This window comes from Ambystoma mexicanum, chromosome 4q, assembly GCF_040938575.1.
Source record: "Ambystoma mexicanum isolate Mex_15411 chromosome 4q, UKY_AmexF1_1, whole genome shotgun sequence".
NCBI classification, from domain to species: domain Eukaryota; kingdom Metazoa; phylum Chordata; class Amphibia; order Caudata; family Ambystomatidae; genus Ambystoma; species Ambystoma mexicanum.
The window spans coordinates 81,739,670-81,745,317 of record NC_090928.1 but is presented as its reverse complement, the minus strand read 5'-3'; positions in this window follow the sequence as shown (position 1 = coordinate 81,745,317).

Below are 5,648 nucleotides of genomic sequence, written 5' to 3'. Positions count from 1 at the left end.
CCTATCACTAGGTCCCAGACAAGTGCTCACAATGATCTTTCAACTGCACAATGGAGTAAGGAGACCCCTGATGCTGATTTGATTACAGCTCAGAAGGGGAATCCAATTATTGGTAAGTTTTACCAACACCTTGAGGACCCTGAAAACTTTCCCCTGACGGATACCAATTACATTGGGAAAGAGGACCTAAGAGTGTTGATGAAATGTCCAAAAATGTTCCGAATCCAAGACGGTTTGTTGGTAAGGAAATCCCAAGCTGGCCATGATCAGTGGGTGGTTCCTACCTCATTCCGAAGCCTGATGTTAAGTCACGCCTATGATGCGGCCACCACCGGTCATTGGGGGTTTCACACAACACTGGAAATCTTAAGAGAGGTTGCATACTGGCCACACATGGGCCAGGACCTCGACAAATACTTGAAGGGGTGTCTTGTGTGTGCACAATTTCAGCCATCATCCCTCACGCACCGTGCACCCCTCCAAAAGAGGGGGATGACACTGCCATGGTCAGATTTGCAAATCGACTTTGTAGGCCCTGTAATCCGCTCGTCTAGAGGAAACAAGTACATGTTGACCGTTACATGCTTGTTTACCAAGTGGGTGGAATGTCTCCCAGACCCAAACTGCAAGGCAGAAACAGCAGCTGCCCTGATGATTAACCACATCTTTTCCTGTTTTGGTCTACCTCAAAGGATTCAGTCAGACAGAGGTAGCCACTTCACCAGTGAAGTAATGACAAAGATGTGGGAGATACTGGGGGTCAAAAGAAAGCTACATATTGCTTACAGGCCAGCTTCTTCTGGAGCAGTGGAACGTTACAACCGGACAATTGTGAGCATCTTAAAAAAGTGTTTGTGGCAGATTCTGGGCCAAGTTGGGACATCCGATTACCTCTGGTCCTAATGGCCATCAGATCGACCCCTTCATCTGCAACCAAAATGTCACCATTTGAGTTGATGACTGGACGCAAGATGGTGCTTACCCAGCATTTGCTCTACAGAACCCAAGAGCAAACGTTGATAAATGCCTCCACAACTCATGAGTATGTGGAGAATTTAAGAAAACACCTTCAGCATGCTTTTGCCTATGCTCAGCGGAATCTAGAAAGATCAGCCGAGAGCCTGAAGACCCACTATGATTTAAAAACTACCCGAAAGGAATATAAGGTGGGTGATCGGGCCTATCTATACAATTTCCAAAGGAACCAGGCCAAACAGCGAAAATTCTTGCCTACATGGAAGGGACCCTTTGAAATTATAGACAAGATCTCCCCTGTGGCCTACAAGATCCGCATCCCCAAAGGCGGTTTGGCAGAGGGGGAAGACAAGTGGGTCCACATAAACCAGTTGAAGTGTTGCCATCCCAGGCACACTTTGCAGCAACTGGAGGAGTCCTCTGTAATCCCAGAGGGTACCGCTCCAGAGTAATTCAATTCCAACCCTAAAATATCCTACATATAGCCTATCAAATTCTGTGTTTCTCAGGTTTATGTGTTCCTGTCGCTTAATTTAAAAAAATGTGCATGTTCATATCTGTTGAGGTCTAAAATATATATGCCACCCCACTATATCAATGGTGGGGGAGAAATGTCCATGAATAGGTATTGCCGCTTTTCCTTTGTCGTCCTAGGAGAAAGAAAACCTGGAGACTGGCCAAGGAGGACGATCCGGAGACTGGGAGCAGAGACCCAAGGGGCCCGGGGTACCGCCCAATATTCCCAACAGGACCGGCGAGGAAAACCGATCGATCAGTACCGGATGGAGGAAAAGATGCTGAACTGTGCCATTTGCAGAATTGGAAGAAGATTATGCGGACATACCAGTGCGTGGGTCAAAACCTTCTGTGCACCCGACTCCCCATCGACTCAAATTCAAAGTGCAGTCGCGTGGGGGGGCTTTGTTGGGTGTCCTGACCCACGTTTGAGCTATCATGCTGCAACATTTGGTGCTGTGGGCTTAGAAAATCCAAGATGACCAAAAGCCCACATGTACGCCAGAATAGGAAAACTGTGCAGTACTGGCATGGAAAACATCATGATGGCCAGAACTTCCCAGAAAATGCACAGGGAAATGCATGAAGAATAGGCTGCCACCCATTTTTGCCTATGTTGTGAGCACAGGAGGGCACTGCCTAAAACCACTATTGGGCTACCCACACAGTAGCCTGAAACCATTGGGAATGGTAATGCTGATTGCCAAAAGCAACCTAGAACTGTGGGGAATTCATTTTCTTAAATCCCAAAAATGGTTGCAATAACAGTACTCACCACTATCAGAAAGCCGGCGTTTTAAAACCACCAGACTTTTGTGTAAAACTGAACAAATGAAACAAAACCAGACCAAGGAAAGACTTGCTAAGAGGTGGATACAATGTAAAACTATATTCTGAAATGACTTGAAGGAAGTAATTATTTAATGTGTATGTAAAAATCGTAAGTGATTTAAACTGGGGGACAAAAAGTGACATTTTATCTGAAACCTGGCTTAATGAAACTGAATTCTGCCTGACACCTACCCCCACAGGAGTTAAAACCTGCTCAGCCACTCTTCCCCTTGCCAAAAGGAGTTGTCACCTCTCTGATTAGATTAGGGGTGGAGCAGCTACAGGGAGGTGAACAAAGGCCTGTCCTGGACTCAGGCAAATGTTATATTGGGGGCGTCTTAAAAGTGGCTTCCTCTTGGCAGAATCGGGGAGGGGCAGCCCCCTCTGAGGACAGGCTGAGCTTAAAGAAAGTGGATAGACTGGTTTCTCCACCACGTGACCTGGGAAGACACACCCCTGTTGGCCAGAACATGATTTTAAGAAAGATGTATAACTCATGGTGCGGACTTGTCAAAATTATCTAAATGATACCATAATTCTTGTGATTTTTCTGTGAACATTTTGAGATGCGTTAGGACCCTGTGGTGTATTCTGGGGGGTTGCTAGCCGAAAATAGGGTCTCACTCCAAATGTCTGCATGTTAAAAATCTGACACTTCATCAATTAATGTCCATACTCCTTGCGCACACGTGTGTAAATTTGGGTAAATGTCCGATATTGCAAAACCAGTTAAAAAGCGCAAAATGTTGCCATTTCTGAATGCAAGCCCCCAGGAAGAGCAGAGTTTGAACAGAGTATACCTCATGTGATATGTGATGGGGGCATGTAATTTTAAACAACTGTGTATCTGTGCAATATGTATTTGAATCAAATATAGATTTGTGGGCAAACTGACCAGGGGAGGATCCTCTGACCCATAAAACCTACAGCATCACTCTGACTCACATTTCCTTCCCCCAATCATGGGAGAGGGGAGAATTGGGCCAATGACAAGTAGAGAGGGGCAGGCTTAGCTAGGCTGTAAGAAGATTCAATCCAGCACTACAGCTAAGTCAATGCCTAGCCTGGGATACTGAATGAAAAACCCTTATTGATATATCTTTATGTCCAGGTTCATATTCTGGATGACAACCCCTGTATAACACCCCTCTCTTAGAATCCCCCTGACCCCACTGAGCCAAGAAGTAGATCTGTTTTGCAAGTTTAAAAGGTTTATTTGAGAAAAATTAAACAAAATATATATATATCACACTTTTATAATGAATTAATAATTAATATCACACTTAAAACATGAGCAGTGATCAACAGTGAATAATGTCCTACTAGTAAATTGCTTTGGTTACCCAGGAGTAGTATAAGGATGAGATAGCACACTTGTGAATAGGAACAGAAGAATAAGGTGGTAGAGAATGCTTTATATAAGTTCAGATGGATGCAATATTGAATGAAAATGCAGTACAGAAAATACTCAATATGATTTCAACAAAACAATGTAATCACTTTTCTCTGGCAATCCACTCCCCCCTTATGCAATGTAAGGAAATGAAGAGTAGCACACAGTTCTCAGACATGCAATCAAATGTAATCCAGTTCACCCCAGCAAGCTTAGACTACGGATAGAAGTTGAAACACAGACCCAAAATGCTTTTGTATGTGCTGGCAATGAAGTGAGGAATATGCTGAAAATGGTTTTAATTCCCTTTAGGAGGTTCAGGGTGAGTGAAAGATACTTGGGATGAGCTCAGGCTCCCTTTAACAATGCTCTAGGAGTAACTAGCAGGTTAAACGAATTTTTGGCAAAGGAAAGCAAGGAAGCTGCTGTTTTCACACGTGGCTGGATTTTTAACCAAATCGCGAATCGCGGCAAAATTCGCGAATGCATGAATCACAATTATGGCAAAAGTATAAGGAGTAGCAGGTCGGTTCTAGGTTCGTTGAAAAGCTAAGATTCTAAGCTTTCAGGGGAAAGTCAAGTTTCTAGCCCAAACGGTTCCAAAGATATGAACGATTGTGTAAAGGTCGTTTTTCGAATTTAAAGTAAGTCAAATTGACAGGTGACAGCTTTTAAAAATGACAGGTGACAGCTATGCGGCTGCAGAATTGACAAGTGACAGTTAGGAGGCAGTTCTACTTAGATTAAATAGATTGAATTATATCACTGGAAACTAAGAGATTTGGTTTCACACCGTCCTAGCTGTACTCACAATGTATTTGGAAGGTCTAGGTCTCACGGATCGGGTCAAGATGGCTTCGGTTCTGGTTTCGCCCCGGACGGTCTCTGCGCACAGCGTCTGGTCTCTGCTCTGCTGGTCTGGTCTGACACTGCTCCTGGCCCGGCTCCTGGATCTCTGGGTACAGCGTCTGTGCACAGCTCCTGGATCTTTCTGCACAGCTTTCTCTGGACACAGCGCTAATCTGCACGGCTCCTGGATGCTGCTACCGCTGTTAGGATGGCTGGATGCTGAGGCCTGCTGAGAAGAGTTCTCAGTTTGTGGGTTTAGGCCCTTGCTTTGAGTTCTGAATCAAGTTCTTTGGAGTTTTAAAGTCTAAGTGTTGGATCTGGTATCTTCTGGATGTTATGTGGTCCGGCAGAGCGCGTTGCAGCAACTGGATTTTAATGTCTCTACCTGTCCCAGCAGTCTCTTTTTATGTGTTTTGAAAGTGGGTGTGTGCCTGGGCCTAGCTAAGCCTGCCCCTCTCTACCTGTCATTGGCCCAATTCTCCCCTCTCCCATGATTGGGGGAAGGAAATGTGAGTCAGAGTGATGCTGTTTTATTGTCTGCAGAAAGGATACTCCCCTGTCAAATTGCACACAAATCTATATTTGACCCAAATACATATTTGCACAGGTACACATTTGTTTAAATTTACATGCACCCATCACATATCACATGAGGTATACTCTGATCAAACTCTGCTCTTCCTGGAGGCTTGCATTAAAAAATGGCAACATATTTTCGGTTTTAGTGGGCTATGCAACATTGGTTTGTCATTAAAATGTATACAAATGTGCGCAAGGCATGTATGCATTTATATAAGGAAGTGTCAGATTTTTAACATGCATACATTTGGAGTGAAACCGTATTTTCCGCTAGCAACCCCCCAGATCATACCACCAGATCCTAAAACCTCTTAAAATGTGGGAAGAAATATCACAAGAATTATGGTATCATTTAGATAATTTTGACAAGTCCGCACCATGAGTTATACATCTTTCTTAAAATCATATTATGGCCAACAGGGGTGTGTCTTCCCAGGTCACATGGTGTAGAACCCAGTTTATCCAGTTTCTGCCAAGCTCAGAGACCCTGCCCCTCCCAGCTTCT